General features: G+C 45.5%; 1 protein-coding gene across 1 annotated transcript in view; it reads right to left on the bottom strand.

Annotated features, from left to right (window-relative positions):
* Window positions 1-22,067, bottom strand: part of PPARGC1A (PPARG coactivator 1 alpha) — a 647,562-nt gene that overhangs the window by 327,493 nt on the left and 298,002 nt on the right. The gene's annotated exons all lie outside the window — the stretch shown is intronic.

The following is a 22,067-nucleotide window of genomic DNA, read 5'->3' on the forward strand; positions in this document are numbered from 1 at the left end:
GCACCGCAGTTCTGGACCAGTCACCGGCAAGTTCTAAGCAATTCGTACGGTGTCTCACCAGAGTCCCCGCTTTGTGACCCACGTTGAGCCTCATTTCCAATTCCCACTTCTCCAAAGCACAATCTCTTCCACGAGACGGGCACAACAGCTGTGTTAGGCCAACCCATCATTCATGCTGGCGCCCCTCGCCATAACTCAAAAAGCCGGTGATCACTTGGAAACCACCTCTGATGGGAGGAGGCAGCGCGGCAGACTGAATTTACAACAAAGCCCTGCCTGCAGAAATCTTCCTGTCACCTGCAGGCCACATAAACCATTAGCATCCCAGCCATCGCGCACGGTCAATGAGCTACGCAGGCATTTCAAAACCGAGCACTTGGCCGCTATTTATGGGCCAAGTCAGGGACTCCAGCAGCCCTCTGATTTTCTTGTCGGCCTGCCAGAAGAGAAGCTACAAAGAACAGCTGCATTACCCACCCTCCTACAGTTGGAACGTTGGAAGAAAATTAAGAGAAAGATTCCCAAACGTTCAAAGGTGCTGCTCTTCTCCTTGCTGTGTTTCTCGGGCCCTGCAAACCCTTTTAGCTTCACTGCCGGCCACTGCCTTCTGCAAAAGAGGAAATCGGCACCAGAATATCATGTTTGTCTAATTGCCCTACACAGAGCTTTCACCAAAGGCGAGCCACAGTGGAATAATATTATTTTTAGAACACTACCCGGTTTTAACATTTTAGCAGTCATGTGATCTCTAGAACCACAATGGTCCTAAATGAACAATTTTACCCCATTCTCAGAAACAGATAAATATAGAGACATATATATTTTTTTTAAATAAGCCCTTTACCCTTATGCAAGCTGATAAAAATATACCCAAAAGCCCATACTCCTATCTATTTATAAGCATAACATACACACACAAGATATTTAAAGTGCTGATTGGTCCTCCGTAATAGATTTTTTTCACTTGCATAGAAAATTAAGTAAAGGTCAACACGATGAAAGGTTTTCTAAGTCACTCCTGTTTATTAGGAAGTTCAGGATAATAGGCTCCAACCTGAAAAAAAAATGTCAATGCAATCTAAAAATAACAAAAGGTGCATAACAAATTTGTCCTCATTTTGTTCTTAATAGAAGGTGTTTCCAGTGCATCGGCGAGAATGACCTATCAAACGCCTCACCTTGTACAGTCAATTTATTCCTTTATCAGGCAGTCATTGGGGAGGGATTTTGTTTTGCATTGTCTCAACATAAAATGGAATGCCAAGCCTGCTTTCCCTGACGGCATGAGGGAGGCTCTTTTGTCAGGAAACCTTTTTAAAAGACACTTGATCAAAACCAAGAAGACGAGACCCAGACCTGTTCCTCCTCCCACCTCCAGACGCTGCCCCCACCACCAGATAACAAAGCCTGTCGATCTGAGAGCCGAGAGTCAGGTCTGAGGCAGGACCCCTCCATCAGAAAGAAGCTCTCAGAACATTGTCCCCAAATCAACGGTCTCCCTAGACCCGAAAGTCCTGGTTTCCAAGACAGGAATGTGCCAAATATTCAGTCGTAGAAAGTGACGGGGGGGGGGGGGGGGGGGGGGAGATACAGGGGCTTCTCCGGGGAGCTGCTCAGGAAGGTCATCATCCGTTTGCACCTCATTATTTGACCAGGCCTGACGAAAGCCGTAGGCCTGGCCAACGTTACAGTGATATAGTATACACATATGGCCAAAAAAAAAAAAAAAAAAAAAAAAATTACAAATAGCAACTTGTTGGAGGATGGGAATTTGGATAATACGGTACATATTTTAACGGGGAGAGGGAGAAGAAATGGAGGCTTTCATCCATTTTTATTCATCTGGGATGAGCTGGAGAGACGTGAATGTCAACATGTGCGATCCCGGGCCCTGAAACCTCCCCCAAACCCTGTCTGCTCATCCCTGTCTCTGAAACACATCCCAAATCATCGTCTTATCCTTGTAAAAGGGGCTCGAATGCACCTCCTCGTTGGAAACATATTTCTGGAGTCTTGAACACAAGTCCTCTTCTCAGGTTACAGAAACACCCGGGACGAACACCGCGGGAGGGGGCCCGAAAGCGATGTCGGTACCAGGGGAAGGCAGCTGAGGGTGGGAGAGGAATAAAAACCTCACCAGTATGGAATGCCTGCTATGTACCAGGAACATTACATATATTGTCTCCTTGAATCTTTGCAAAAAAAAAAAAAGTCTTTTAAAGTAGACATTTAACACCACCATCTGGTCCCACCCCAGCCAGGCTCGCCAGCAGGAATGTGGGGAGGGTTGGTTGAGAGACAGCAGAGTCACTCCACGGACGCTGGCAGAGGCCACAGCAGGATGCTCATAACCGAGATTGAATGAGCGCTTACTATGTGCTGATTCCCACCTATTACGTGCACTCTCTCATTTAATCCCCATAAAGACTATTGAGATCATCACGGTTCTTATTTTATTTATTTTTAAAGGCTTATTTATTGATTTTGCGAGAAAGAGAGCGTGAGCAGGGGAGGGGCAGAGAGAGAGGGACAGAGAGAGAATCCCAAGCAGGCTCCACGCTGCCAGCGCGGAGCCCGACGCGAGGCTTGCGTCCAAGAACCGTGAGATCCTGACCTGAGCCGAAATCAAGAGTCGGACCCTCGACCAACTGCGCCTTCCAGGCCCCCCGTCATGTTTCTTATTTTAAAGATGAGAAACTCAAGACCAAGAACGAGTAACTTGCTCAAGATCTTACAGCTGGTCAACGGCAAAGCGAGGATTCAAACCGGGTACTCAGACTCCTCTGCTTTCCTCTTTCTCCCGTGCAGCAGCAAGAATGAAATAACTCAGCCTGCTGGTCGTCATTGCAGCAAGCTACCTAACCACCCTGGTCCCCGGTTTCCTCACCTGAAAACCAGAACTAGTAATAACTGCCAGTCGGGTTTACTGCAATGTTTTGGGGTTACCCGCAGGGCACCTCTCGTCCAGCTGCATCAGAAGCCCAAGCACCGAGGTGGCCAAAGCTCATGGTTCTCAGCCCCTACCGAGAGCCAGCTCTGGACACGAGAAAGCTAGCGAGGGAGAACACAGCTGTGCTTTCGTCCTCTGGGCCGGAGTTTCCGACAGGTTGGAACGGCAACTAACTCGGCCCTCAGGAACCCTGAGCCTCATCAAGGATCCCGGGGGTCACGCTCACTACAGATGCCCTCCAGTCCTTCCCTGCTTCTCCTCCTTATTGCCATAGCTGTCTAAGCACAACTGCTAGCAACCGGAGAAAGATCGCTAAGACCAAGACACCTGCCGGCACCACCTCGGACCCGGGAGCCGTCCCTGCCAGGCCAGGGCACCTGTGATCTGCTTCCCCACTCTTCCTGGACAACCCACCAGCGACCAGGGGTGAGCAATGCAGAGAAAACCACAAGCCCCATCCACAGCTATATATTTTAAATAGCATCTCCTCTCTGCAGCCCTATGTGGGAGGGGAACATATGGTCCTACATTCATTATACTCCTGAGTTTAGGTTTGAAACATCATATTTTCATTACAAATAAGCTTTGATGACACTGCCTATTGCAATGATTTCAACGCATGGTTAATTTTATCTGCGGCAGTGGTGAGAGTGGCATACCAATTTACTGCCAGAGGAGAACAATCTGATTTTAGCATCTTAACCCTGAACTTGAGTTCCCTTTGTTCCTGAGAACCTCATTTTAGCAAGACTCAAGACTCGAAGTGACTGGGGAGAGGACGTCACTGACGCTGACTCAAAGGGAGTGGAAAAGTTGAGGGGGTAGAAAACGAGCTGCAGAACCTTCATACTCGCGATGGGGGAGCAGGGGAAGAGAAAGGCAGCGAGTCTGGCTTCGCTGTGACCATGTGCTTAGAACTTCAACAAGCATATCAAGACTTCTCAATTTGGCCAGTGCCCTGGCAAGAGCGGACCTATTTGTGAAGTTCCTTTTCTGCTGCATCTGACTTCAGGCCAAGCCAGGAAGCAGCAAGAAAGGCCTCACTCACAGAGACCTTCCTCCTCGGCCAGGAAGTTGAGAGCAAAACTAAATTGCAGAATAATGTTGCTGGTGGAGGGGGTGGCGAGGAAGGTATGCTAACTTCTTAGCTTCTCTGTAGGAGCCAGAACACATTATAAAGAGGCAACTATATAAATATATTAATTTGTTGTGTATTATTATATATTCCATTGTTATCTATTATGTATGGCATATTGATATATTATAAATTTTTTCCAAAAAATGGCTTCATTCTTACTTGGCAAACTTTTCTGCAGCCATGTGCCTACATTTTATTTCCATTCTTCCAGTCATTTAATGTGCACTTGCTCGTTGCCACAAGGTACTGGGAAAAGAAATAGGGGGCGAGAATATGGTCCCTGTGCCCGAAAAACTGAGTCCTAGTCTGGGACCCAAAGTGAAATGAACCCATTTCAGAGACGTGGTAAGTTGTTCAGATGTACCAAGAATTCTGAAGAGGTACCTGATTCCACCTAGGGGTGCAAAGAGGCGGCTTAACCTCTTCAAGGAGGTGGTTAAACAGAAATTGTATCCTAAGGATTAAAGAAGAGTTAACCAGAGTAACGCCACCAGAGAGAACAGTCCTTACAAAGGGTCAGAAGCTAAACACAGCTTAGTGATAGCATTTCAGCAACCACAGGCACAGAAAAACCCCCGGATCACGTGTCATGCGATAATGTGAATTTGGACATCATTAAGAATTGGCTCCTCTCTCCGGCCCCAATTCTCAAATGGGAGCAGCTTAAATTCTTGCTGTGTGTGTGCACATGCGTGCCTATCGGTGTACCTGTGTGTGTGCACGTGCACATGGTGTCCTCATACACAAAGGGAGGTTAACGTGGGGTCCCACATACCAAGTGTTCGCTCCTCCCAATGGCTCCGGAGCGGGCCAACAAAACAGACGACGACTAGCTAGAGATTCCTGGGATGACTGCTGCCATCCTGAGGGTCCCAGCCAACCGGAATGGTTCCTATCAATAACTAAGCCAGAGTAGACGTTTGCCACCACGTGGTACCAAACTACAGATGGGACTGGGATGGATTTGGATCTTGCAGCAGGATCTCTGAAGCCCGGCTGCCTCGCTGCATAAGTTCTCCTCAGTCATTTCATCCACTTCACAGCCAGTGCCCCCGCCTCCTCATCCTACCCAGTTGACTTTTCTGGAACCCACTCATTGCATTATAGAAGGTTTTACTATAGTTGGTTCAGTGTGAATGGCATAGAGACTAGTGGGAATGGAGTGCAATGCAGAAGATAAGCATAGAAACAAAGCCTGATTGTTAAGACTTGCATATTCCGTGCTAAAGAGTTTGGACATCATCTTGAGGTCCAACGGGGGGACCAGCGATGACTAGAAGCCAGGGATTCAAAGTAAAAGCCGTGCCCAGATGCAATTTGCTTGGCCTATGCAAGGTTTTCAAAACCAAGACGTTCTGCCTCAACTTGGATCTCTGACTTGCCTTAAGAAGTTGGGCTGACTTTCCCATGAGCTGGAATAGCTTTGCTCTTTTGGAATGGACAATGCTCGTAGTCACCACACGCTCCCAAGCATCTAATTGGGTCCCTGCCTTAGGTAAGCCTGATGCCTGTAGGAATCTGGGTTTGCTTTAAAAAAAAAAAAAAAAAAGAGAGAGAGCTGTGGCAGCATCCGATTTACATGTTAAAACCCTCACTCAAGCACCAGTGTCCAGAACGGGTGACAGGAATGGGGAGAGATCGGAGGAAGGAGAACGTGATAGGGGATGACGATAACATCCAGGTTCCACACACAGAACCCAAGGAAGGGTGCCGGAAATAGCTGTGAACACACCTTCAGCAGCCACCCTGTAGCCGGGTACGCTACTGTACAGGGCTAACCCGTAACCCCACCATCTAAATGCAAATGTCGGGGCATCATGGCAGCACCACGGGCTGACAATACTGATGCGAAGGACAATAAATACTGAGGCAAACTTCCCAGCCAGAAGCAAAGTAAATTAATAGTACAGCTTAGCTGGGATCACAAATGAATCACTCCAAAAGCAATTTTGTCCTGTTGTAAAAGGAGATAAACACCTACTTGCCAGTTATTTCAGGAATAACACAAATCAGCCCATCTGTCTTAATTCAGTGGTACTCATCATACATTTTTAAAGTTATCGCTTCCTCAAGAGTCATGCTATTGACGCCAAGAGACCCCTTACATTGACAGTCGATGGCATGACCTCCATTGGGGTGCCACTTCAGAGCGGCTTTGAAGCCCTGAGCTGCGTGTCTGCCCCGGAAGTGACTTGTTCACTAGAAAGCCAGAGAGGAGGGAGCCCTCGCTTACGGGCCAGATACAGTCTTCAAATGACACTGGGGAGGGAGCTGAAGGTAGAAAGACCATTGTGGGGATGGAGATGCAAATGTTAGTACAGAGAACGATTTACTGCAAACTAAGTTCCTAATCAATATCTGACAGTAGAACAGACTGTCCACCGCAGTTGTAAGAATCATATTCAGCCCATGATGGGAGATACTAGGAAGGGGGACTTGCTCTGTTTAAATTGTATTCGTGTTCTGTATTCAGACATAAATAAGCTTGCTGATCGTATCACTGTCTCAGATTTATGGTAAACACAGGAGAGCAGGAGAATTTCAGAAAACCTCCCTGGGTCTTGCAATTTCTCAGAGTGAATGCTTTACACTCCCTCTTTGAATGAAAGACAACATGGGATAAGAGTCCAGAAAGCTCCTGAAATTTGCAAGAACTCAAGGCTTCCTAGAAAATATTGGATTAGACAGCCTGAAGTTAGGGCAGCACAGTGAAAAGATCTCAAAATATGTTTTATGACCAACCCAGGCTGCATGAAGAATAATGATCCCCTGCTACATAGAGTCCAACAATGGTATTTTACACATCTTAAATTAATCATGATGGGGATCACATAATTAACTCCCACTTAGCATTATCATTCTGGGCTCTCAAGAAACTTGCCAGGCCCTCCCTTCACTACAGTGCCAACAACATGACTATAAATTCATTTTTGTTGCAGACAGCAAGCACGCTGAGAGTCTCCCTCGCCAACCCCTTCTACGTGGTGGTCTCCAGGCAAATATCCTCTGCTTTACTGATTAAATGATGTGGAGCTAGGGATTCCTGGCCTCTGCTTCTCCAGAGAAGCCCCCACACCCGCCTCCCCTCCAAGGCATCTGCATTAGTTTCAAGGATACCTGGCCGGGCTACCTTCTCTTCTTGCAGAAGTCGTTCTGGTTCAATGGAAGACTCCACTGCTGCCCCCTTCTTTCTCCTTCCCTACTCCCTAATCCCCCTTCTTTATAATTATCTCCATAGGAAAGACCAGCAATTTCCAAATAGTGGCATCGAATCTGCAAAGTTGCTGAAAAGTTTTATAGAATATTAAAGGCTCATATAAGAAGAGAGAGAGAGAGAGTGTGTGTGTGTGTGCGTGTGTGTGTTCATACCCCAAATTTACTAAGGGTGCCATATTTCTTCAGTAGCACAACCAGCCCCTTGGTTCCTTGAGGTGAGGGGTTGTGGCTCATATATCTGCCTGACCCACCCACCTCTCCCGAGGGATCCTTGAATAAATCAGCGAATACCTCCCCTTGCTTCTAAGAGATTAAAAGCAAACCAAGAGAAGGATGAGCTCAAAGGTGTCATTGTTTTAAAACCTTGGCTGGCTATGAAGTGAAGGCTGCTCTCGACCCTTCACAATGACTTGTGAGGTAGTCATCATTACCCCCACTTTACAGGTAAGGGAAAGAAAATGGAGGGTCAGAAGGGTTAAGTGAGATGCCTAGGGGGAGTGCCTGCCCATTGTAAGTGACAGAACCAGACTCTGATCCAGATCTTGCTGGCCCCGCAACCCAGGGTAGATGCCAGCAGTGCATCGCCTGACAATGACTAATTTCTCCCACTTCCGTGAGTGTTGACATAGTAATTTAAATCATCGCCTGGGCCTGGCTTCTCACCACACACAGACACAGTCATTTGTTACATGGGTAAACTGACCCAAAAAGGTCTTCTAGGACCTTTGCAGTCTAAAGTTACACAAGGGACAAAATCATTTCTCTGGTTCCTTGGAGGAAACACACCTCAAATGGGCTACAAGATGGTGGGTGGCTTAACTGGGATGTGTGACCTCAAGAGGACTGAGCAGAAGCCTGGCAGCAGGATGAGACAGGTACTTGCCTTGTCATCCAAGGACAAGTGAGTCTCAGAGATAGTGAGGCGGGAACTAGGTGAGTTTTTCTGGACCTTTCCCCGGCCTGATGATAACGTTAGTCTCAGAAGCTGTCTAGCCATGATGGTAGGAATCCCCAAAAAGTTGCCCCCTATATATCAAATAATCAGCAGAGGTGGGGAAAAGGTAGGGGGTCAGACAACAGCATTGATGTTAATTATGGCTTCCCGAGGGCAGCATTCCAGTTACATTACCTGTAACTTTCAATTCTCGAGCTCTCTCTGCTCAAGTGAATGAGCCATCACAAAAGCTGGCTGACCAGCCAATTTCTCAGATACAATTACGTTTTTATGATGAGGTTCAGGAAAGCTCAGGGCATCAGGAGGACTTCTCGGCACAACACATCATACCCAGAGCCCTTCTCACCGGGTTCCATTTGTAAAAGGACAAGTCAGCCTGGGCGGCCATTTTCCATCCTTGAACCAAACCGTGGGTCAGTAGCTTCCATGCCTTCCTTTCGCACTGCAGGTGACCTCCCGAAGTCCTGGATCACAGCTGACTAAATGAACTGGATAATTAAAAGAGGGGATGAGCCATGCCTCGAGATTTTGCCTGCCTCATCAAGAACACCGTGCCCTTTTTATCAATCTACTAGGGTTTTTTGTTTTTATTTTTCCCCCTTTGAAAAGAGATTAGCCTTGAGAAACTTCCTAACCATGGTACCATCCACCATTAGCTGTCATTGCCAGAGTATTTGAGAAGTTTCAAATGCACCCTGTGCTTAGAAAATTCAGTCAATAAAAACAGGTGGGGCGGAGGGCCTTTTTACATCATAAACCAAAGCACTAGTTTTCTTCCATATTTGATGATTTTCTATTACATCAACATCTTTGTTTAGAAACATTTTTATCCAATGGGGAAAAGGATGGAGATGGGGATCACCCTTTGGTTATTAGAATTTCAGTACAATTCTCAAGAATCATGAGATATGATATATGACATAAAATATATATTATGCGTATATATACACACAGGTGTGCATGTATGTGGATATATACATATTATATAATAAATACAGATGAAGATACTCAACTTAATAAAAACTTAAGTTCTATGATAATTTTCCATTTCTTCCTGGAGAAATTTCCATAATCAAGGATGCTAAGTGGGACGCAAAAAATTGGTATGTGTGCAAATATGCCTAATATATCAGTACATCAATAAGGATGTCATTATGAAAAGAGGGATGGATGGAGGGAGGGAGGGAGGAAGGAAGGAAGGAAGGAAGGAAGGAAGGAAGGAAGGAAGGAAGGAAATATGTAAAAATCCAGCCATAAAGGAACAATAAGAAGTCATATAGACCAAATGAATTACCCGAAAAAGAACTAGGCAGACAAAGACTAGTTTCCAAGTTATTTTCCATGCCCTATAATAATAGTTCTGTTACTAATGTTTAGACCAAACACTAATTCTGCACACTGTTCTTGAACTTCCTCTCACCTAAGTTATTGTGTGTCCATATCTCATTAGAATGAGCTCCCTTAGCCTTCTCCATACATATCTGTAGAGAGAAGGGACAGATGATAGAAAGTCCAGATTGCCGTCCTCCAACAGAGCCTTTTCTGTAAGGCGTGGTCAGATCCCCTGTCACCTGCCAGTCTGGTGTGGTGCTTGAGAATCTTGTCCAAATTCTAACTTTACAATTCAACAGCTCTGGGCCAGTTATTCAGCTTCACTGTGACTCAGTTTTCCCTCCTTTATGATGGAGATGACAATAAGAGGACAGATCTCATAAGGGGAGTTGTGAAAATTAAATGAATTGCTACATGTATGAAGTCCTTGAAACGGTGCTTCCTAAGTACTAAATGCTAAATAAATGCCACTTATTATTATTACTATTGCTATTATTATTATTCTCATTACTTGGTTGCATGAGTAAATCATGGATCCTGAGAAGTTACATATCAGTAACAGAAAGATGCCGATCTCAGCTCCCCAAACCACAATCGAAGCTTGTCACAGTGTATTAATGTGTTTGCGTGTGCGCGCGTGTGTGTGTGTGTGTACCCAATAATAGGAAGGAAATAAACAAAGCCAAAGCCAATATATGTGTGAGTATGGGGTTATAGGTGGTTTCTACCTTTATTTTCCATTTTTTCTTTAGTCTCACTGTTAGATGTATAGCAATTAGAAACACAAAAACGATTGTCTTCCCCGCCCTCTCTTAAAACACTTCTGTCTGCCTAGGTGAGAAGCTAGATGATTTCTCCATGCCCCAAATAGGACTCTACTCCTCACCCATAATTTGAGAAAAGAATCTGAAGTCTGGGGTAAAATGAACTAGCATCTCCCCTAACAACCAATGAAACCTCACCCAGCAAATGACAGAAAGTGACCAAACGCTCTTCACCTTCCAAGAAGGTGGGCAACCCAGAATACTTCACCAGGAAGAGGAGAATACTTCAATAAGGAGTCACAGGGCAGCAAATGACAGAAATGTATCGTGTGAGCATGACGACAATTTTCGATATGACTCCATATTGTAAGGACGCGATGTTTTGCGCTAAGGTTAAAACGAACCTATTGGATGTTCTGATCATTTGAAGCATGGGGATATAAATGACAAGGCTGCATGTAAAGGAATGGTACCCAGGGTGACAAGTGGAAGACTGCAATTCCTTAAGAGCACACGGGTGATGCCAGTAAGTTTACAGAACCCCTTCGTTAGAGCCCAAGGCTTCCACAAACCGCTTGGTGGAGATCTACAGGTGGTGCCCGAGGTTCCGTGGGATTAGGACTGAAGGGCCAAAGTCTCCATGCCATCACCCAGCAACTGGCTCAGCATTACGATGTCCAGAAGAATACATTTGGTCAAGTCCAAGATCTCTGTGGCTTTAAAGCTATCTTGGGGCAGCAGGGCATAATGGAAAGAATGCTACACTAATGCTAATTAAAATAATGAATTAATTAACGGACAGCGTTTATGAAGGGCCTGCAGTGTGCAGGGGACGGGGTTACACACATAATCACCTAATGCTCAGGGTACTAGTACCCAATGGCAATACCTACCTACTCACCAGTAAGGCAGCGGAAATTACTCTCGCCATTTTAAAGATGGAGACGCTGAGAGCTCAGAGAGACTGACCTGTTTGATGACAGGAAACGTCACCAGACGGCCAAACCCAATTCGGACCACCAAACGGCCCGCTAGAAATCCCCCGCCAGTCTTCCTCTCACACGTCATTGCCTCCAGCTTATTCCTTCCTGCCTCCAGGCCTGCATTTCCTCATCTGTAAAATAGGCAACCTTTATTCTAAACCCACCTCCAGCTCCAACATCCGATGCTTCCATCAATGAAAATGAACTCATGCCACAACCTACTCGAGACCCATCAGCAGCCACTCGCTACCTAGGAGGTAGAGTCCGACCTCCCACGAACAGGCCACTGGCCCTGCTCATCTCTCCAGACTCATCTCCTGAGCACCCACCCCGTTCCTACATCCAGGCCATGCCCGTGATCTGCACGTGGGTCCCTCGGCCCAGAACACGCTCGCGCAGCCAAATGCTCTCTCTGCCCAGCAAAACCTGCTAAGGTTTTCTCACCTCCTTCCTGTGCCTTTCAGATACACCTGGACACCTCCTTGTCTCCAGCCTCTCCCTACCCTCTGTCACAGCACCCTTTCCACTTTCCTGCATTTCTTTACTGATCCATCGACCTCCCTCGGCTGCACCCAGGGGCCACGTCTCTCATTAGTATCTAGCACAGGGCCAGGCACACAGGGCTTGGTGAATAAACGCTGAATGAACAAAGGAAGAAGTTGTAGGCTGAAGAAGTGTTGACAATGGCTTTAATCTGAGCACCAGGGTCGTATCTAGCATCCAAAACATAATCCCTTGGTTGCTCTAAACGAATTAAGAACTGATTTCACTAATTCTGGCACCACCCTACCATTACAACTATAACCAGTCAACAAAAGATAAATGAGTGTCTGAAGTGCCAAGCATTGCCCAGACACCCTGTATTGCACCAGTAAATAAGGCACGGTCCCTGCCCCGGGAGAAACCCTATGCTAGCTGGGGAGACGGGTACGTAGCACACGTCAGTAATCATACTGCCGTAAGACACACGGTGTGAGAAATTATACTGGGCCACAAAACGGAAGAGAAGGTTAAGCAGCTCTCTGAATATTCCCCCAACTAATTAGAATGGACAAATGGAAAGAAACCGCTTGCTTTGATTCTCTCCGTCGTCCCTCCGCAAGGTGTAGGATTACTAAACAAAATAAAACCACTTTAGTTAAAACACCGCAACCGAAAATATAAACCAGAATGTGAGGTATTCCAAAGGTGACTTTGGTTCTACGCTTTCCAAAGGGGTTTCAGAAGCCAATTCATGTTGAAAACAAGATCAGAAAGGAAGTCGACTCTTGCAAGCACCTGAGCAGGACCCATTTTGTACGTAAACACAGCTCTCATGATATAAGCAGAGGCCAGCGGCTCTGATATGTGAATTACGAATCAGCCCGCTGAATCATTAAGGCAAGACTCTCCAGATAGTAGTGTAATTCTCGTGCACACTTGAGAATAACGAACCCACATTTATGTTAAAACAGGGCATAGTTTAGGTTTTTCGCTAGTTCGTGTTGGTCTTCCTCTCCCTTTGTCTGGAGCACTTACTGAGCGCTGGGGAAGACGTTTCGCGCGCATCGTTAAATCCTTCCAACAACCCCGCAAGGCCATGCTATTGTTATCGTCCCCGTTTTGCAAAAGAAGAAACTGAGGCAGATGCATTAAACACACCCAACGTTGTGCTCTTGCAAGTGGTACAACCAAAGTTCATGCTCTGTTCTTTCTGACTCCTACACCCTCCGGTAATCCATATGCCATATTACCCTCATGGAACTAGACCAGATCGGAAAAAGTTAAAGCCATCATCAAAATCAATTACCAAACCAGCTTCGGTTTGTTGTTGGTTTGGCTTAGTTTGGCTTGGCTTTCGTTTTGAAGTCAGCAGCCAACCGCTCTAAAGCTCATTCTGAGGACTTCCTGGGACAATAGGAGGCGTCCCCCTGTAAGTAGTTACATAGCACAGAATTCTCAAGTAATCAGCAGCTGCTAACAACGCCGTCACCTTCCCCGTTACACGTTACATTGTCTAGTCAGCATTTGTACCTACAATGACTCTCTTCTCTTGATATGTGCTTAGGTTACCAAGAGAAAGCTTGAGAGCCTGTTAACGCAAGACACATCTAATGCAAAATGTTTTGCTTCCACCCTCTGCTCTCTCAAAACTGACCTTGGCCATGGGGTCTTGACAAACCTTCCTGTGATTTCAAGCTCGATTCAAAATCTGGTAGGGGGTTTCCCACATAGTCACGTAGTAACATTTGCCGTTCGGATTTTTTTTCCAGACAAACAACATCCTCTCCAAGGGTTCCTCTGGTACCTTCTTCACTTGACCTACCTAATTTAGAGCAGTCCCTGGTGCCATCTTGGTGGCGACATTCCTCTGTGATAGCTCATACACATGCATACATCACTGCTGACATTTAAAAACATTCCTAACAGTTTGTGCAACTACATGGTAAACAGATGCTATGGGATTTTTTTACCCATTATCAGTCATCTCTGAAGACTGCAGTCAAGTGACAGGTTTTTGAGACTTTTCGCTCTAACGGCAAGAGATTTATTTTTAATAGAATATTGATATTATGGTACAAATGGTGTTTGGTGTTTTCTTCCCACCCCACCCCCACCGGTAATACAGTTCAGCGTTGTGGGTGATTTTGAAGCCCTAACACCCTCTATTCTGTTAGTCTGTTTTTTTTTTCTTTTCTTGGGTGGGGGGAAAGTTGCAGACTTTTATGAACTCTCTGATTAAAGTACCTCCATCTGAATGCAGATTAAAAGTTTCAACACCTGAGAGCTCAAAACCAATGAATATTTATACTGAAAACCAGCAGATGAATACACTCTAAATCTTCAAATGCAAGTCTAGTCATGGGTTTTATCTTATTTTAGGACTCACTTTTTATTAAAATGAACTCTTGCATATTTACACTACAGAAATAAATGTTATTTGCAAGCACAATACAGTGGAGACCTTACAAATGCTTGCTCTGGGGAAGGCAACTTGGCTTCTCAAGCAGATTTTCTTTCTTTATCAGGTCTTCGAGGAAGCGAGTGCCATTGTATGCGGTTGGCATAATTTGGGATGGTGGAAATACATTCACCAGGGGGAGATTATTCATTTAGTGGTCAAGACAATTGTGAGTCCCTCCCTAGATGGGGGATTTCATTGATTTAACAATTTCCCCCTTTCACTGTAAACTTCTTTCTGGACTGCTTTTCTAGAAGGTAGAGATTTGTACAAGCAAGCACAGAGGAACATTGCTTCGGCAACAGGTTGATTTGCCTTCCCTGTGAGGTGGCTTCGCACATTGTGGTTTGATAGTGAAGGCCCTGGTTAACAGTTGTTAGGTGCTTCTTGTACTAGAAGAAGAAGCAAACTTGACGTGTAGGCTGAAATCATGATCTGCCTCCAAGAACGTAACTGGAGTGCACGGCCACTGGCCTTCAGAACAATTAGCTCTACAGAGTGGCTGGAGGTGCAAGGTCAGGCCAAGGCTTAATGACGCCAGGACCAGAGGCCGATAACCTAACTCACTCAGCAACACAAGTGAAAGCAAGTACTGTCAGCAACCCACACCACCAGGACAAGTAATGACTCCAAAACACGTTAAAAAGTGATGATTTCGAAGATAGAGAATTGTTCCATCTTAGAATAACTAAGCTAAAGGTGAAAAATAAGCCCATTCCTTCCCTAATTCCCTTGCAACCTCTTGCTGTTCGTTAAAGTGCAATAAACCCCACATTAAAAAAAAAAAAAACAAAACAAGTGGGATTATCAGAATTTCGGGAAATACAAATTTTAATTGAACCCACCATGCATCTTGAGACTTCCGTGCCCTCACAATATGGGGAGGACTTAGAATGTGCAAATTTGCCATCATGTTCCTAAACTTATTCCTTCTTTTTCATAAAGTAAGCTTAGAGATAAATGTTTACAAATCAACCCAGTCATCATTTCTTCATTTTAATGCTTAAACGCTTCATTTTGATTGCTGCCTTTTTGACATTTCACCAAGGAAATATGTTTGCGTGTTCGCAATGCCATTGAATCAGCAATTAGATCTCCATATTCCAGATGTCATGAGAGTTTTCAATGCATCTCCCAATAAAATTTATTTCTGAACTTTGAAAAAAAACACACAAATGTACTTTGTATAAATTGAGCATATTATCCTTATTTTTCTAATTGCTACATTTAACACAGAGAGGGCCTCTGGATTTATTAATTCAAGGATTTCACACCATTCTACATAATATTTTTTCTCGCAATGAATACAGTTTTGGGTTATTTATGGGAGCAACTTAGGCATCTTGATTCGCTATTTTTTTTTTTCCAGCGAAACAGGAGACACGGAGACAAATTTGTGCTATTAACAGTGTGCTATACTCTTCATCCTTATGAGTCTGTCTGGAGCCCTGGCACTCTGGCTAACACAGGAAATACATTGTCAAAAGTGAACAAAGGAAAATGGAATTCTGGTCTCCTTCATTAAGACTTTTAACTTCTTAACTCTCTCCCTGCAGCCCTCACATTGCTCTGATTCTCCCTTAGCACACACAGCTAGCTTGAAAGTACAGTTTCTGTGACACCTTGGCCATCCTGTGTTCCCAACACCAAACTTTTCCTCTTTCAGTCCTTGGTGAACTGCACATACAGCTTCCCCACTCTTTGCAACAGACTCTAATTGACTCTTTAAAAAATACAATAAACCAAAATGACTACACAATGTGCAATATGGCACCACTGTAACATTTAATTGGGAGTGCAGAGGTACCTCTGTTTTCTCCAGGACTCTCTTCTGGAAGATTCTGTCCACCTGATTTGGAAATGCACACACACACACACACACACATGCACACACACCCCAAATCATCATCCTCATTAATGTAGGAGCATGACCAAGCAAGCAGAGTAATCCTTCCCAATGGTCCTCTTACAGGCCACACCCATCACCACGGACGGCCCTGGCAGACAGCCGAGGTGCCACTCCCTCCATTATTCCCAAGACAACTCTTTTGGCATTTTCTTCTCTAATAAGAAAAATGACACAATCCAGGGCTCCTTCTGAAAATCCGGAGGGAAGGATTTTACTCGGTATTTACCCGGTTCCGAGGGTAACACTAGAAGAGCCTGACTCCCTGTTCTCCTCCCATCCGTAAAGTGTTTTGCGGATACCTCTTTCTGGCCCATCCCACCTCTTGAAAAATGTGCCTGAGCAAAAACTCATCTGTTAGTAATAGAACTGAAAAATGCCTCATTCCGGCTAGAAGTGGTATGAGAGCTGCTACTGCTCCAGCAAATTTATTTTGCCTTTCAAGGGTTTAATTGCACACAACATGGTGCAGTTTTGATTAATCCTTCAGAATTTAATATATACTCTGGGGGGGTCAATATGTTGATTCTTCATGCATCACTATCATGGGAGTAACTGGAATGCGTTTAACCACCACAGGAGGTACACTCCTCAGACTTACCTGGCCCTGCCAGGGGTAAAAAGTGCTCATTAATGACTCCATCCAGGAGGGGAGCCAGCAGAGGGGGTGTACTTCCTTTCTGACACTATTTCTGGCTTGCTTGGCAGGCAGGTTTCCCTTGGGGAGGTCCCAGGTGAGGCACACGCTGGAATCTTCCAGGCTTATGCCCTGATCATTTTAATGAGAAAGCAGCGTCGAAATATCGGCGCCTTGCATCCACCCAACTTACGGAGCCACTGTACGGGCACTTGACTGAACTGTTTCAAGATCAGGAAGGGGAGAGTCAACCGGGTCAATGAGTGTTCATTCTGTGAACTCAGGCTACGAAGAGGTGGTTCAAAGGTGATAACAAGTCCAGTCGTCATTTTCCCAAAGAGTGATCTTTTAAATTCTAGAGTCTATGTTCCTGTAGTTGGGTTTCTAACGGAGCACAGGAGGACTGAGTTAGAGCATCTCACTAAGCGTGTGGACGGGCGTCATAAGATCTCCTGATTTGAGTGAAGATAAGCAGACTCTTAAGTCAGCTCTGGAAAGTCAGAATCAGAGGTGAAGAACCATGAGAACAGTGCTATGGAAACGCTGCACTTGTGAACTCATTGTACCAACCATCCCCAGGAGGGAGGTCTGCTTCAACAGAAGCAGAGGGGAAAAAAAAAGACAGAGAGCACAAAGTGTAGAATCAGAGGGAGACTCCAGTCTTGGCCCTGTTGCTCTGTACAAGGTTAAACAGCCTTTTCCAGCCTGTTTTCTCACCTAGAAATTATAATATTAGACCCACCTCAGAGAGGTCATGTTATGGGATGAATTGTGTCATCCCCAAAATTCATATGTTGAAGTCCTGTTAGGACTGCAGATTGTGACTATATTCGGAGATAATCACCTTTAAAGAGGTAATTCAGGTAAAATGAGGACATGTGGAGCAGGGGGGCTCTAATGCAATATGACTGGTGTCCTTATAGAACAAGGAGAATTGGGTCCACATAGAGGAAAGACCAGGTGAAGACACAGGGAGAAGATGGTCATCCACCAGCCAAGGAGAGAGGCCTCAGGGTAAGATCAACACAGCAGACACCTTGATCTCAGACTTCTAGCCTCCTGTGAGAAAGTAAATTTCTGGTATGCAAGCCAGCCAGTCTGTAGTTTGTCAGACTTGGTAAATTGATACAGACTGTTCTGAGCCTCTGATGTCATCAGATACAGCAGGTGCTCAGCAAAGCACAGACCTTCGGAGAACGTTAGTTGCCATTCCACTCTTCCCAACCCCATTCTACAGATGCACAAACAGAAACAGACCCATTAAGATGAGTTGCCTGAAGGTGATATAATAAGTGAGGAAGGAGGAAGTCACCTTCCAAAATTCAGAGACCCAGACTCATAGTGCATGCTGGGTCTACTGGACCATACTGCCTCCCCCAACAAGAAATGGGAGCCCAGCGGACATGGGCATCGCATCAACCAAAGGGCCTACGTGACATTTTTGGCTTCTGGCCAAGGCAAGATTCACATCTCAAGGTAACTTCAGTATTTCTAAGCCACAAACAAGGGTTCGGTGGGAGATGACCGTGTAAGCAAAGAGCTTTTGCAAAATCCGTTCTCCGAAGCACTATCCAAACCATCAAGCAATGCCTAGCCCATCCTCACCCCCACAGACAGACAAGACGACCTGACAGTTTTATGATGAAAACTAACCCAATTCTAACCACCACCACCCACCCCCCCCCCACCCCCCCAGAATGCCATCCACTGTGAAGGCTTTCTCAGTCATATTCATAGGTGGCCAAGAAAGCATCTGAAGAGCTTCATGCCAAAGAGAAAACCAGGGCACCAGGAGGCCAGGGATCATGTGCAAGTCAAGACTCTTGAGTATATAACTGCCCACGCTCCTGGGCTGAGTGCTCACCAGATTAAACCAGCTATGAGGCATCTAAAAGTTAGAACAACAAACACACTGCCAGGTTTATAGTTACACTGCAGTCAGACAGGGCCACCAAGTCATGTGTGCCCCCTCTTAATCCCCACTGAAGATCAGGTAATTCACCCACCACCTGAGAAACGTGCACACCCACCCACACCCTGATCCCATTTGGTTTCTCTAGTTCAGTCAGGTCTCTCAACCTCCAAATCTTGGCAGTTCTAAGAAGCACTACCAAAGAGACAATTGGATGCAGTTCAATTGCAGTGAAATTAGAAGCTGCCTTAGCTACACTGGGGTATACAGAACAGGGACTTGTTTACTCAACGTATAAGTCAAGGTCAACAAGGGAAGGAACACTTCCTGTTCACAAATCCTTTAGGGCTGTTTGTTTTGGGGCCTCTAGATGTTCCTGGTGAAATCCCAAAGTGTGTGCCTGGGAATAACCAGCTCAGTCACATGAAATTCACTCTCTTTCGCAAATTGCTTTAGTCTTACCAGGCCTACCAGGATTCAGTTCCTGCTGGTTCTTGTTAAGAAGCAAAAGGGCAGAATTGTGCCCCTTCTCGCAAAGGCAGAGGCCTCTGGCCACGAAAACAGTCCGCTCTCCCTTTAGACTGCCAACTCAATTCAACTGGAAACGTCAGGAGAAATCCACCTGAATGCAAAGGTCCTAGTGTGTGCATATGAATACATCTCACCCTGCCCGAAAACACAGCAGGGACTGTCTATTAAGCAAGAGTATTGATTTACAGACTTGCTCCTTTAACCTACAAGACACTCTGTGGCCTCTATCCGGCACCTCTTTTAACTTCTGTGTTTTGGGCCATATATTGTGATCTACTGAGGGAAGCTTGTTTCCATTAGTAATGTCTCCTTGTAAACTCCGTGGGGTTCTCCCGTGCAGTTTTTCTTCCTTTGAATCGATGGTGGATGCAAAGTGGGTTAAGCTATTTCAAAAGAAGCAAGTCACTAAGTTGTTTTTCTCCACCATCAGAAACTTTTAATTACATATGTTTACTGGTGAATTTTTGCTAAACGGTATTTAAAAAAAAAATCAACTGACATTAATGACTCCAAGTGTGAAATACACAGATTGCTTACGTAAACATCACTTTCTTTTTTACAGAGTATAAGTGAAGAGAAAAACAGACTTTTGCTATTAATTGATGAAATACTATCTAAATGATCTCATTTAGTGAGAAACAAGCAAAATCCCCCAACATGAAGGTCACTGCTGTCACCCTGACTTGTTTCTTGGGGCCCGGGGATACCTGAGGATTCTCAACAGTGTCTGATAGGACCCCGCGAGTGCCCCCACGAGAGGGTACACTTTCTGCCTTCCCACGTATTGATAAGCATTTGAGCGCAAGCATCAGGCGAACTGCACACTCAATAACTCACAAGGGAAGTGCTCATTTGTGAGCTTAAATACTGGAACCGAGCACACCAAAAAGGAGGTCTGTAAAACTGGTCCATTACAGCTCAATTATCCACAGGATTAAACCTTAAAGGCAAAATCTCTGAAACAAGTGCATCTGAAAACTCAACTGGAAGCTCCTCCAAAAACCAAACACACAAACAAAAACAGGCTTGCTCCATCCCCATGGAGGATGGAGGAGAGCTGGGGTGTCTCCAGATAATAAGCAGAGGGAGGCCCATCTTCTGCCCTGCCACTCCAGAGGTCATGGGGAGAGTGTCACTCAGTCAGGAGCCAAAAACTGCCCGCGATTCCTGCCTGCCATCTGGCTGTGTGAGACACTCGCCCACAAAGGCACGGGTGAGAGAACACTTCGCCCTCAGCGTGGCACCGAGGGTAGACACAGGGACGTCGTCTTCAAATGCAAAGGACACGCTCAGAGATAAGGGTGGGGACAGGTAGAGATAAACTCGACTCGCATTCGGGAAGGCATCCATCTTGGGTCACCTATCTGATCACGGGCCCTATAATCACATTGCCTTGAAACAGGAGCAAGAGATTTCTTTTGTTCACCGCAATGCCAAGGATCTGGGATTTTGTGGCCTGATCCTCAGACAATGCTCCATTGGAAACTTTCTGAAAATAGCACGCTCCTCAAACATATGTATTGCCAGAAGAGGACTGAGACAATACATTCTGCCCTCAACTTGGTCACATACCATTAATGGCTCTAGAAATTTCTAAAACGAATGCCAGGGCCCCGTTGTAAGGGAAAGTGGATTATATGCCAATGGCCTAAAAATAGGATTCTGCTGACAAAAAGGGAGACAAAGAAAGGTGAATCTCTTTCTTTGTGCTCACATATCTGAGAAAAGCATGACTTAGAGGGATTCTTCCAAAACCCCAGTTCCTGATGAATGTACTTATCCTCAAAACCACCAAGAGACATCACTCCTTTCAGACAAGTGGGAGACATTGTCCCCATCCCACCCAGAACCCCCCCCCAAAAGAAAGCAAAGATAGAGTCCCATCCAAAAGTGATGGAGGGTGATCTTGGCAACACAGATTTATCTGTTTTTCCTCCTCTGAATCATCTTGAATAATTCTCCAGACACCAAAAGAACTAACAGGAGGTGGGAGAACTCTAGGAAGGGCTAATGACTAACTGCAGGCTTCGCAGCCATTAGAGGCACCAGAAGACGCTGGGCCAGGATGCTCCAAGCAGTGAGTGAGGGAGAGAAATAGGGAAACAAGGAACAGGCAAAATCCCTCACTCCACAAGAACCACTAGACAACTCTACAACTCTGGCCAATTGCCTTCCCTAATTCACAAGATGGCGGGCACATGTGAAGGGCCATAAAGGGCAAGACAACAGCCAAGTGGTCTCAGAGTCCCCATATTCAGTCCCCTGCCTATCCTGAGCGTGCCCACCTCTCAGGGAATGAGTTACTAGAGGCATATACACAGATGTCATGGGCAGCTGTGAGGTCCCTCCAACACCTCCAGTGTTGACCCTCGACTCAAGAGCTGCTGGGCTGGTAGAGTTTGACCCCAGATCTGGGGCTTGCTGACCAGCTACGCCAAATTGTGCATTTCTCAGAGGAACCAGCAGGGATTCCAGGCAAAGTGGCTAGAGGTAGAGAATGGGGAATCCAAAGAATTACTTTATCAAGCAAGAGCAAGAGGCCCTGGGGAAAATGGGCCACGTTTCCCCCTTTCAGTGCAGACTTTCTGACTACTAGCTTTCATCTCGAAATAACCACCAAGGCATCGAAAATTCAAGTGAGAAACAGGCTGGGGAAGGAAAGTTGCTTGTTTTTATGGCATATCTGACTGGCTCGGAGGCAAAATCTGTTGCTGCATTTGGACTCCTGAGAGAATGGTTTGCATCCCCTGCTTCGGGATCTAAAGATGCACCCGTCTGAGGCAAAGAAAGACACATTCAGTT

Source organism: Panthera onca, chromosome B1 (assembly GCF_046562875.1).
Source record: "Panthera onca isolate mPanOnc1 chromosome B1, mPanOnc1 haplotype 2, whole genome shotgun sequence".
In the NCBI taxonomy this organism is placed as follows: Eukaryota; Metazoa; Chordata; class Mammalia; order Carnivora; family Felidae; genus Panthera; species Panthera onca.